This window comes from Salvelinus alpinus, chromosome 28 (assembly GCF_045679555.1).
Source record: "Salvelinus alpinus chromosome 28, SLU_Salpinus.1, whole genome shotgun sequence".
NCBI classification, from domain to species: Eukaryota; Metazoa; Chordata; class Actinopteri; order Salmoniformes; family Salmonidae; genus Salvelinus; species Salvelinus alpinus.
Window position 1 is genome coordinate 31,412,704 of NC_092113.1, and position 13,863 is coordinate 31,426,566.

Here is a 13,863-nt window from a genome sequence, read left to right on the forward strand (position 1 = left end):
GATGGGGCTGTCCATATCAGCAGACTGTGATATGGCCATTTCTTGGAGACTCCTTCCCCTCCAGGAGACTGTCAAACATGATGGCAACACCACCCCAACGGGTGTTACTGGGCAGCTTCAATGTGGTGATCTTATTCTTCTCACTTTTCTCAGTGAGGTAGATTGCTGCTATATATGATCCTTACCTAACATACCTAACCATTTCCTTGGCTCTCTTGTAGAGGATCCATTGTTTTCAGTGCCATGATGTCCTTGCGGAGCAGATTCAATGCATGAGCAGCACAGCCAATGGGTGTGCTGTGAGGGTAGGACTCCTCCACTTTAGACCAAGCAGCCTTTATGTTCACAGCATTGTCTGTCATCAGTGCAAATACCTTCTGTGGTCCAAGGTCATTGATGACTGCCTTCAGCTCATCTGCAATGTAGAGACCAGTGTGTCTGTTGTCCTTTGTGTCTGTGCTCTTGTAGAATACTGGTTGAGGGGTGGAGATGTAGTTAATTATTCCATTCCCACGAACATTCAACCACCCATCAGACATTATTGCAATAGTCTGCTTTCTCTATGATTTGCTTGACCTTCACTTGAACTCTGTTGAACTCTGCATCCAGCAAATGAGTAGATAAAGCATGTCTGGTTGGAGGGGTGTATGCTGGGTGAAGAACATTTAGAAATCTCTTCCAATACACATTGCCTGTGAGCATCAGAGGTGAACCAGTTGCAGACACAGCTCGAGCAAGACATTCATCAGCATCTCTCTGACTACGTTCCTCCATCGAGTCAAAAAAACATCTGATTCCAGGAAGACCATGACTACGTTCCTCCATTGAGTCAAAAAAACGTCTGATTCCAGGAGGACCATGAGCTGTTGCTATCGATAAGGTGTCTGATTCATCATTTTCACCTCGAATAGAAGTAGAGGAACTTTTGTCAGAGGTTGCTTGTTGTGAGCGCTGTGGGAACTTTATGCACTTGGCCAGATGAATCTGCATCCTTGTTGCATTCTTCACATATGATTTGACACAGTATTTGCAAATGCACACAGCTTTTCTTTCTACATTAGCTGCAATGAAATGTCTCCACACATCAGATAGTGCCCGTGGCATTTTCCTGTAAAGATTAGAAAAAAAAGAATTAAAAAAACTAATACAATTTCATGTACAGATAAATAGTTAACTAGTTAACCTGTTGAGGACAGAAGGCGCTGTTTTCACTTTGGGGGAAAATCGTGCCCAATTTAAACGGCCTCGTACTCAATTCTTGCTCGTACAATATGCATATTATTATTACTATTGGATAGAAAACACTCTAGTTTCTAAAACCGTTTGAATTATATCTGTGAGTAAAACAGAACTCATTTTGCAGCAAACTTCCTGATCAGGAAGTGGAAAATCTGAAAACGATGCTCTGTTCTAGGGCCTGCCTATAAAATGGGCTTGATACGTATTAGTATACATGCACGTCATACACCTTCCACTAGATGTCAATAGTCAGTGAGAGAAGAAATGGAGTGTTTATCTTGGTCTGAGGTGGAATAAAAGCTCTTGGCATGACGTGTCACCCATTTCCTGTTTTCTGGAAAGCGCGAGAAGGAGCCTGGGATTGCCTTCTGGAAAGCTGTCGTTATAGACCACTAATATCTCCGGCTTTGATTTTATTTGATAAATGTGACAATATCATCGTAAAGTATGTTTTTTCAATATAGTCTTATTAGATTATTGAATTTTTTTTGGGACGTTAGGCGTGTTGCGTTGTGTGCCTTTGTTCAGGAAGGAGAGCTTCGCGCTACTTTGCTAGCTTTCCGTGCTAATTGACTGGAGAAGAGGACGTTCTAAAACCAAACAACGATTGTTCACGACAAAGGACCCCTTGTACAACATTCTGATGGAAGATCATCAAAAGTAGGACCCATTTTATGATGCTATTTCATATATCTGTCGAACATGTGTACTATTAGGTAGCGCCCAGATTTTGGGCACGCTCTCGCTATAACTATCCTGTAGCTATCCTGTAGCTCTAACTCCAAAAAGTTCTGGGATACTGTAAAGTCCATGGAGAACAAGAGCACCTCCTCCCAGCTGCCCACTGCACTGAGGCTAGGTAACACGGTCACCACCGATAAATCCGTGATAATCGAAGACTTCAACAAGCATTTCTCAATGGCTGGCCATGCCTTCCTCCTGGCGACTCCAACCTTGGCCAACAGCCCCGCCTCCCCCGCTGCTACTCGCCCAAGCCTCCCCAGCTTCTCCTTTACCCAAATCCAGATAGCAGATGTTCTGAAAGAGCTGGAAAACCTGGACCCATACAAATCAGCTGGGCTTGACAATCTGGACCCCCTATTTCTGAAACTGTCCGCCGCCATTGTCGCACCCCCTATCACCAGCCTGTTCAACCTCTCCTTCGTATCATCTGAGATCCCCAAGGATTGGAAAGCTGCCGCGGTCATCCCCCTCTTCAAAGGGGGAGACACCCTGGACCCAAACTGTTACAGACCTATATCCATCCTGCCCTGCCTATCTAAGGTCTTCGAAAGCCAAGTCAACAAACAGATCACTGACCATCTCGAATCCCACCGTACCTTCTCCGCTGTGCAATCCGGTTTCCGAGCCGGTCATGGGTGCACCTCAGCCACGCTCAAGGTACTAAACGATATCATAACCGCCATCGATAAAAGACATTACTGTGCAGCCGTCTTCATCGACCTGGCCAAGGCTTTCGACTCTGTCAATCACCATATTCTTATCGGCAGACTCAGTAGCCTCGGTTTTTCTAATGACTGCCTTGCCTGGTTCACCAACTACTTTGCAGACAGAGTTCAGTGTGTCAAATCGGAGGGCATGTTGTCCGGTCCTCTGGCAGTCTCTATGGGGGTACCACAGGGTTCAATTCTCGGGCCGACTCTTTTCTCTGTATACATCAATGATGTTGCTCTTGCTGCGGGCGATTCCCTGATCCACCTCTACGCAGACGACACCATTCTATATACTTCCGGCCCTTCCTTGGACACTGTGCTATCTAACCTCCAAACGAGCTTCAATGCCATACAACACTCCTTCCGTGGCCTCCAACTGCTCTTAAACGCTAGTAAAACCAAATGCATGCTTTTCAACCGTTCGCTGCCTGCACCCGCACGCCCGACTAGCATCACCACCCTGGACGGTTCCGACCTAGAATATGTGGACATCTATAAGTACCTAGGTGTCTGGCTAGACTGCAAACTCTCCTTCCAGACTCATATCAAACATCTTCAATCCAAAATCAAATCAAGAATCGGCTTTCTATTCCGCAACAAAGCCTCCTTCACTCACGCCGCCAAACTTACCCTAGTAAAACTGACTATCCTACCGATCCTCGACTTCGGCGATGTCATCTACAAAATAGCTTCCAATACTCTACTCAGCAAACTGGATGCAGTTTATCACAGTGCCATTCGTTTTGTTACTAAAGCACCTTATACGACCCACCACTGCGACCTGTATGCCCTAGTCGGCTGGCCCTCGCTACATGTTCGTCGTCAGACCCACTGGCTCCAGGTCATCTACAAGGCTATGCTAGGTAAAGTGCCGCCTTATCTCAGTTCACTGGTCACGATGGCTACACCCACCCGCAACACGCGCTCCAGCAGGTGTATCTCACTGATCATCCCTAAAGCCAAAACCTAATTTGGACGCCTTTCCTTCCAGTTCTCTGCTGCCTGCGACTGGAACGAATTGCAAAAATCTCTGAAGTTGGAGACTTTTATCTCCCTCAACAACTTTAAAAATCTGCTATCCGAGCAGCTAACCGATCGCTGCAGCTGTACATAGTCCATCTGTAAACTACCCACCCAATTTACCTACCTCACCCCCCATACTGCTTTTATTTATTTACTTTTCTGCTCTTTTGCACACCAGTATCTCTTCTTGCACATGATCATCTGATGATTTATCACTCCAGTGTTAATCTGCTAAATTGTAATTATTCGATTTATTGCCTACCTCATGCCTTTTGCACACATTGTATATAGATTCTCTTTTTTTTCTACCATGTTATTGACTTGTTTATTGTTTACTCCATGTGTAACTCTGTGTTGTCTGTTCACACTGCTATGCTTTATCTTGGCCAGGTCGCAGTTGCAAATGAGAACTTGTTCTCAACTAGCCTACCTGGTTAAATAAAGGTGAAATAAAAAAAATTAAAATTAAAAATTAAAAATAACATAAGCTGGATGTCGTAATGAGGTTATTTTTAGAATTCTAACACGGCGATTGCATTAAGAACTAGTGTATCTATCATTTCCTATACAACATGTATTTTTTAGTCATGTTTATGAATAGTTATTTGGTCAAAATAGGTGAGTTTTAGAAAAATATCCGCACATTCTGGAAAAAAGATGCTACGTTAGCACAATGTATAACCACTGATTTCAGCTCTAAATATGCACATTTTCGAACAAAACATAAGTGTATGTATAACCTGATGTTATAGGACTGTCATCTGATGAAGGTTTATGAAGGTTAGTGAAAATTAATATCTTTTGCTGGTTTATTCGCTATCGCTAACGTGCCTATTGCTATCGCTAACGTGCCTTGATGAATGAATGCGGTAGTGTGGTAGGCTATTGTAGTAAGCTAATATAATGCTATATTGTGTTTTCGCTGTAAAACACTTAAAAAAATCGGAAATATTGGCTGGATTCACAAGATGTTTGTCTTTAATTTGCTGTACACCATCGATTTTTCAGAAATGTTTTATGACGAGTATTTAGGTATTTCACGTTGGTCTCTATAATTACTCTGGCTGCTTCGGTGCTATTTTTGACGGTAGCTGTGATGGTAGCTGCAATGTAAAACTGATTTATACCGCAAATATGCACATTTTTCGAACAAAACATAGATTTATTGTGTAACATGTTATAGGACTGTCATCTGATGAAGTTGTTTCTTGGTTAGTTTGGTTGGATCTTGGTTAGTTATGTTGGTTTTGTGCATGCTACCTGTGCTGTGAAAAATGTCTGTCCTTTTTTGTATTTGGTGGGGGGCTAACATAAATATACGTGGTGTTTTCGCTGTAAAAAATTTTAAAAATCGGACATGTTGGCTGGATTCACAAGATGTGTATCTTTCATTTGCTGTATTGGACTTGTTAATGTGTGAAAGTTAAATAATTCTAAAAAATATTTTTTGAATTTCACGCTCTGCCTTTTCAGTGGAATGTGGGAGGAGTTCCGCTAGCGGAACCCCGGAGCCAGACAGGTTAAAAAATATAAAATAAATGCATTTATGCCATATAAAATGTATTCACGCCACCCAGTATTGTAATCAAAACTTACCAGAAAGCATGTAGTCCTTGGTTCAGACAGTGTAGTAGTGTGGGATCAACAGCATCTCATTAGTGTGCAAGATCTTGAGAATCAGCTGTACATGTGATGGAAGAATGCACTGTGCATGCAGAGGGTTACAATTCCATTGAATTGGGGATAGTTTAACCAAAATATGCCACAAGACCTAGAATTGCCTTATGTGTATCCCACAAAAAAAGGTTCATCGTTATAAGCTAACTTTTTTGATGAGTTTTAGCAATATTCCCAAAATACCCGGTCTTAACTTCCCATGGAAAATGTACGGAAATTTAACAGATAGTTTCCAACCCTTTGCAACCCTAAACGTAACTGATTAGTTTGTTTTTTGTAATCAGATTTCATGTAACTGATTAAATGCACTTGTTACTCCCCAACCCTGAATGTAGCAAATTAAAATTATGGAGCAATTAAATCTGCGTTGCTAGTTGGTTACCCACACATGTTAATGGGATATTAACGTTGATCATTAACGTTATTCTAAGAGGGACTCAATCATACCCACTTATCCTTCATTCTTTTACATGTCCTTAAATGACTAAGCCCACACTGTTATTTTGCTAAACCAATAAACATCTTGACTTACTAAAAACCCAAAGTGAAGGGTAATATGAAAATCATATGGTGCACGACAAATGAAAGACAAGGAGTTAATTCGGATCAAAACTAATAAAAAATCTATGGTCTATAGATGAGTGTGTGTGTGTGTGTGTGTGTGTGTGTGTGTGTGTGTGTGTATGCCTGCGTGTCTATAATATAATTGTGCATAAGTACTACTTCTCTTCCTGACAGTCACTTGGTCACAAGAAAGAAAGGGTGGTTCCCAGCCAGGGATGGAGCTAAAAAACAAACGTCCTATAGCCTAGTCTAACTACAGAGCATGGAACATGGTTAGAGGTCAGTGGAGTACTGAGTAGGCGACTACTGACAAAAAAACTCAGCCTGCAAATGTGTAAACACATCTCCCATAATTAGAGAGGGAGTAGAAGACTAAAATATAATGCCCATTAATAGTTATGAATGTACACATAAATGCTGGATATTTCTATAGATTGGAGATTGATATAGAGCAACCAATTGCTTTACGCATTTTAGACTGAGGTCTGTGGGCACTATGCTTATAGTTCTGGATCGCTTCTCTCCGTCCAGTAACATATATTGTATTGTGTAAGATAGTCCTGAATACTAGGGATGCACTGACATGACATTTTTGGCCGATACCGATATCCAATATTTAAAATTTTAGCGGCCTTTTAAGCATTCTTGTACAGTTAAATAGTTAACACACACAGCGGTCTAAGGCACTGCATCTCAGTGCAAGAGGCATCACTATAGTCCCTGGTTTGAATCCAGGCTCTCTCACATCCGGCCGTGATTGGGAGTCGCATAGGGCGGCGCACAATTGGTCCAGCGCCGTCTGGGTCTGGCAGTCATTGTAAATAAGAATTTGTTCTTAAATTACTTGCCTAGTTAAATAAAGGTCACACACACACACACAAAAAAAGTTATTTTGATGGCATTTACATTTCCCCATTACCAGTAAAACAATCAAAACCTTTTCTTTTTTTTCACTTAATTGCTGTGCTGTTACATTGTTAATTTGTTCAGTCATTTCATTCTCAACCAGGATTTCCTTATACATGTCAAGCAGTGAAGTTTCAGCTGTCTGTCTGTCCATGGCCTCTCTTCCTCGGTACGCACTGTCACTGTGTCCGTTTCCATCTTGTCCAGCTGTGTATGTAACATTTCATGTAAACCCTGTTTCTTGTCTGCGTCAAAGTAGCGACACTGTAAAGATGCTCAGAGAGAATGCCACGAATCGCTTGTTCACAGCCTCAAGTACTTTTGTAAATTTAACCACACGGTCTGTATTTGCAGTTTTGTTGAGCAGCCGTTTCAATGCCATGACAGAGGGTATCACATCTGCTGTAGACGCAGTTGATGAGCTTATTTCTCAAGTCAGTTTTTTGAATGGCGCTAAGAGTGTGTTCATGTTGCCAAGTTTCAAACATTGTCAAATGCCACTGAAATGGCAGCAGCGGTATGAGAACCAGCACATTCTTGAGCATGCAATACGGCTTTCCTCCATATGAAATCCTCATCGACCCACTGTGCGGTCAGACTCAGCATGCTCATGTGGCTGACATCGCTGGTCCAAATGTCAGTCGTGAAGCTAATAGCAGTGACACCCATAACATGTAGCTCATAGATGTATGTTTCAACAATACTGTAACTCCGGTAGGGCAACATCTGAAAAATAGTGTGTACCGGGGCTTGACCAGTCGGCGAAAGCCAACGTCATCCACAACAGAGGACGGTTGATTGTCAAGGGCAATAAATTCCATTATCTTGGCATTAACGGGTTTTGCCTTTGAGTTGTATCGCTGAAATGTTCTTACTTTCAAATGACTGCGCGACTTTAACTAGTTGTTGGAAGTGTGCGCTTAGTATTTTTCTGCTTTTGTTCTGTGTAGCGCTGTATTTTCGTGGCGTCATTACGTCATCTACCTATGTTATATAGGTATGCACGTCAGCTTTGACATCGGTTTTGCATATCGGCGTTAAACTAGATATCGGGCCGATGTTGGCATTTTTAGCTAATATCGTCCGATTCTGATATGCTCACGGATATATCTTGCATCCCTACTGAATACTCTTAATTGGCAGCAGGTAGCTGGCCAATGGTCGCTGGTTTGAATCCCCATGCCCCGACTAGGTGAAAAATCTATTGATGTGCCCTTGAGCAAGGCACTTAACCCTAATTGTGCCTGTAAGTCGCTCTGGATAAGCACATCTGCTAAATGACAAATGTAATAGTATGACAACTGTAGAGTCAGTGGCACAACACATCAGTAGGAGTTGGCAAGATAGCCCAACCAGATCTGGGACCAGACACAAAAATAAATGTACTTCCTGAAGGAAGCAAGTGATAACTACAAGATGATAAAACAACCATACACAACTAAACCTTACAACCGGCCCGTATCCCCAACCCAACGAAACATACATTTCTCACTCATCCAGAGTACTGTATTCAATCTTAATTTTTCCATTGCTAATAATGTTATTGGCCACTATCAATACAACAGCAGACATCCATTAGCTAAAGGGAAAGTTGGAGGAAGGAGAGTGAGGCTGGTAGTGCCACTGCTGCACTGCAGATATACAGTACATGACCTCATTATTGTTGATCCATGAAGCCTTGAAGCTGCAATATGTAACTTTTTTGGTCTTTTTTCCCCGTCATTTAGTTTCAGTGTTGTACACCAGCTTCAAACAGCTGAAAATACAATATTTTTGGTTATTGAAAATACAATTCACAGCGGTTTAGATGGTACAATGATTCTCTACACTTTACTTGCTTGTTTTGTCACAAACTGAAATTAGGTGAACTATTAGAATTTTAGCAGCCAGGAAATGGCAGAGCGATTTCCGCATAGTGCACCTTTAAATAACTATCTGCATGATAAAAAAAAAATGTAAATGTTTTTCGACCCTGGTCCTACAGGTGTGTACAGGTTTATGTGCAAGCTCATATCAACTGATTCAGCTAATGGTATTGTTTGTCAGGTGTTTGTGCTGCCGGGCTTGAACAAAACCCTGAAAATACACATAGTATCCCTACAGGACCATCAGAAACATGTCGAGAGGTTTTTAAACTAGAAACCAAACCGAACCGATGAAGACTACCTGAACTCAAATTTTCAATTAAGTTACAGTTTGCACTAAAGCAGGTATTCCCAAACTGAGGTACAAGTAGGGTAAGCGCAATGTCTTCGGGGGTACGCCAAATAAAAATGTGATTCATATTTTAAAAATATATATTTTCCAAATGGGGCATTTGGTTGTTTTTTTCCCCTCCCTGAGTAGACTCGTTTCACTGGCAAAAATGTAATTAAGCCATCTAGTGTTCAGCGAAATAACAACAATGTCAAATAACTAACATCCAATCACATGAACCATTACTCTCCGCGGGAAACCTTCACTCTTGCGCAGACATTTAGAAACGAAACATGACAATTTGAAAAATAATCCATGGGAGTTTTTTGAACGAGAATAAAGACAACTTTCGAGTAGTAAGACAAAAGCAACAGATACCATTAATAAGAAGGGGCTAGAAGTGTCTTATGTGGTGAGCTACCTAGTGGCTAGGACAGGCAAGCCCCATACTATTGTGGAGGACTTAATTCTTCCTGCTGCTGCAGATATGGCTGGGGGAATGCTGGGGGAAAAGGCCAAAAAAACTATACAGACAATGCCTTCCTCAAACAACACTGTCCCACAACGCATCAGTGACATGGCAGGAGATGTTTTGAAACAATTACTGCTTCGCATACAAGCCAGTGAATTCTATGCGTTACAGCTGGATGAGTCAACAGACGTGGCGGGCCTGGCAAGGCTCCTGTTATATGTCTGTTACGTTTATGGGGGGTCAATTAAGGAAGACATCCTCTTCTGCAAACCACTGGAATCCAGGACAACAGGAGAGGATAAAGTACTGGACGGACAGCTTTGTGACATCAAAAAGACTTTGGTGGTTAAGATGTGTTGGTATCTGTACTGATGGCGCAAAAGCCATGGCAGGGAGACATAGTGGAGTGGTAATGTGCCTGCAGGCAGTTGCTCCCGACGCCACTTGGGTACACTGCAGCATCCACCGAGAGGCTATTGCTGCCAAGCGAATGCCTGACAGCTTGAGATGTTTTGGATACTACAGTGAAAATGGTTAACTTTGTTAAAGCAAGGCCCCTGAACTCTCGTGGAACTTCTGCATTATGCAATAACATGGGCAGCGACCATGTAACGCTTTGACGCTGGTTATCAAGGGGGAAATTATTGACACGTTTGCGGGACAAACTTGAGGCTATGATTAAGAAGTTGGAGCTCTTTCCTGCCTGCATTAACAAGGACAACACACAGGTCTTTTCATCGTTCTATGATTTTGTGTGTGCAAATGAACTCAAGCTTACGGACAATGTCAAATGTGATATAGCGAAGCACCTGAGTGAGCTGGGTGCACAATTGCGCAGGTACTTTCCCGAAACGGACGGAACAAACAACTGGATTTGTTATCCCTTTCATGCCCTGCCTCCAGTCCACTTACCGATATCTGAACAAGAGAGCCTCATCTAAATTGCAACAAGCGGTTCTGTGAATATTTTATTTAAATCAGAAGCCACTGCCAGATTTCTGGATTGGCCTGCGCTCAGAGTATCCTGCCTTGGCAAATTGCACTGTTAAGACACTGATGCCCTTTGCAACCACGTACCTATGTGAGAGTGGATTCTCGGCCCTCACTAGCATGAAAACTAAATACAGGCACAGACTGTGTGTGGAAATGACTTAAGACTCTCTCCAATACAGCCCAACATTGCTGAGTTATGTGCATCCTTTCTAGCACACCATTCTCATTAACCTCTGGTGAGTTATTCACAATTTTCAATTAACAAATAAGGTTTTACATGTAAGATGGTAAAATAAAGAGCAGAATTGATTATTATTAGTGCCCTGGTCCTCTAAGATCTCTTTGTCACTTCCCATGAGCCGGGTTGTGACACAAACTCACACTCATTCTTATGTTTAATAAATGTATCGTATAGTGTGTGTGTGTGTGTGTGGCAGGCTTACAATGATGGCAATAAACAACATTTGAGAGTGCGCTGACCCTGGTGAGTTGGTACACAGCTGAAGGTTGAATGTTTGAAGGGGGTACAGGACTATAAAAAGTTGGGGAACAACTGCTATAGACTACACCCCAGGCCCACTGCCCCCCCACCCCACCACCCACACACACACACACACACACACACTGTAGAGATAGTACTGCAGGCACGTCATGTTTCTGTTTCTGGGGGGGGGGGGGGGGGGGTCTTTAATTACTGACCTTCATCAATTAAGTTAGAGGGTATTTGTTGAAATCCCTCTGTCAAGACCATTGTAAAAGGCATAAGAAAATGTGATAAAAAAGAAATTAAGTTAGACTATTTGGTTATTTCACAAGATCAGTTTTTGTTCTGATAAGTGAAATAATTAGCAGTAAACTGCTGAACTTGTCTAGGGCTATCTGTTGATACGCAAAACTGAAAGAGGTTGAATAAAAACGTGGAAGATAATGTTAAAATATTGGAGTAGCCCAATTTGTCCCAATTTCACATTCAAAATCGCCCAGAATAGGCAGTAGCCTATATTCCACCAGACGAGACCACCTACATTGTTCAAGTATAGATAGGCATTTCACTGGGCAAAGAACAAAATAAAACGTCCCTCAAGTGCCTAATGTTGGCAAGTTTGACGAACACACGACCTGCATCAATCAGAGCAAATTCCTCATAAACAAATGTGCATCCGCCGAGGTTGCGCGGCAACAGTCATGTTCACATATTGTTATAGTGTAACAAAAAGACAAATGACTAACCTTGATTCGATAGCCTTAATTATCCACTTGATACAATCGGATCAAACACCAATTCAGTTTCCGGGCCCTTTTGCAACACGTAATGTAAATCTTACAGCGATGAAGTCTCATAAAGCAGTAATGTTTATCTGGCAACCTCCCGAAACAATGAGGGAAGGGTAGGTCTTCAAACAGCTGTTTCCAAAATGGAGTTAGCCATCCCACAGCCAATCAGACATCGTCTTGTGATCCAGGCTCACATTTCACTCGGGCTGAAACGTGAAACTCTTCATAACTTAAGATATGAAAACGAATAGAATGTGACAAAATTAAGCTTTCGACTAGGCCTAATTCTTAAGTCGCATATGGCCTAAACGGCAGCCTACTAGGCAATCTGGGAATTGACTAAAATAGATAGTGTTCTGTTCTATAATTCTGTTCTATTCTACCCAATGAAACCATCCTCTGTACTGGACGTGTAGGCCTATGGTTTTGCAAAACACACATCTGAATTTGAAATGTGTTTATTCATCTACTGATCAATGCAGGCCTACTCTGAAATATGAAGAGACTGCAGACATGCTTTGACATCTTAGAAAAAGAAATTGATTAGCTAATTACAATATAACATTGTGGAATGTAACTTAATGACAAAATATATTTTTTTAAACAATTTGGCCTTTCATAAAATAATGAATAAAATATGAACTCATGAGTATACAACACATTATGAACACCTGTTTCCATGACATTGAATGACCAGGTGAAAGCTATGATCCCTTATTGATGTCACTTGTTAAATCCACTTCAATCAGTGTAGATGAAGGGAAGGAGACAGGTTAAATAAGGATTTGCGCAACTCAATATTAGGAAGGTGTTCCTAATGTTTGGTATACTCTGTGTATATTGAGTGAGTTCATCTGCAAAATATAACCTAACCTCTAAATCAGGGGTGTCAAACATACGGCCCGCGGGCCGGAACCGGCCCCCAAGGAGGTTCGATCAGGCCCGCAGGATAATTTGAAAGTGGAAAAAATGCATAAAAGACATGGAATTAATATTTTTAATTCGCTGCAATTCATGGATTATCCGCTAAGGGGCGCACTCTTTCCATCAGAGTAGAAGACAAGCCGCATCACTGAGACAGACTGAAAACAGCAGACGGTATCAATGCGCCATCTGCTGCTTGTTACGACGTTGTTAATACCTTGGTCTCTACCTCTCCGCTACACCCTCATTAGCCAAAATGTCGTTATCCAAACGGAGAAAAGTAGATAAGGAGTGTAGAATTTTCAAAGAAAAATGGACCACGTCCTATTTATTTACAGAGATGCACGGAAAACCTTCGTGCTTGGTGTGTTTGCAACACGTTTCGGTATTTCGGTACCTTTAAAATGCTGCCTTAGATACTGTTTGCATTGAAAGAATACAGCTCTGTGAAGATGAATCCTTACTGTGGTGATTTAAAAAATGTGCACTTTAATGTTAGTCAGCAGCTTCAAAACAAAAGTTGTGTGATGGAATTCTACTGTTCATACAACTCCATAAATTTTCAGTATGTATTGTATGTGTATGTATGTTTCATGTATGAAGTTTACAGATTTACAGGACAGGCGAACACTTTCTTCATTACACATTTAAAATCACTCTCCTTAGTTTGTAAGGTGTACGCAGGGATTACATTTAGATTTTATATGCGTATGTGTAAGTGGTTTAAAAATTCCTTTCTTTAAAAGTCTCATTTAATCTTAAAGTGCATTACTATATTTTTCAGTACCAATTAAAGTTTTGTGCCTTTGTACAATCAGTGGGATCAGTTGCAATGCATATTTGTGAATGATAAAAGTAAATTGCACATTTGTCTAAGGAAATATGAGGTGTTTCATGAAATGTTTTGTAAAAGGATAGTTCATTAAATTTCAATATTTTCCTAATGTTCTTGTGCTTCTTTACACCAAAACAAAGGAAAGACATGATATTTTGGTTATTTATAGCAGAGTATGGTATAATTTTAATGGTCCGGCCCACTTGACATCTCCCTAGGCCGTATGTGGCCCACGATGCGAAATGAGTTTGACACCCCTGCTCTAAATGGTCCATGGTAATAATAAAATATTTGGCACAATGACA

General features: G+C 41.4%; 1 protein-coding gene across 1 annotated transcript in view; it reads right to left on the reverse strand.

Annotated features, from left to right (window-relative positions):
• LOC139557671 (cAMP-dependent protein kinase inhibitor gamma-like) overlaps positions 1-11,979 on the reverse strand; it is a 36,855-nt gene extending 24,876 nt beyond the window's left edge. Inside the window, exon 1 of the mRNA XM_071372758.1 lies at positions 11,755-11,979. The gene's annotated coding sequence lies outside the window, so the exon portion shown is untranslated. The remainder of the gene's footprint in view (positions 1-11,754) is intronic.
• Between the last annotated feature and the right edge of the window lie 1,884 nt (positions 11,980-13,863).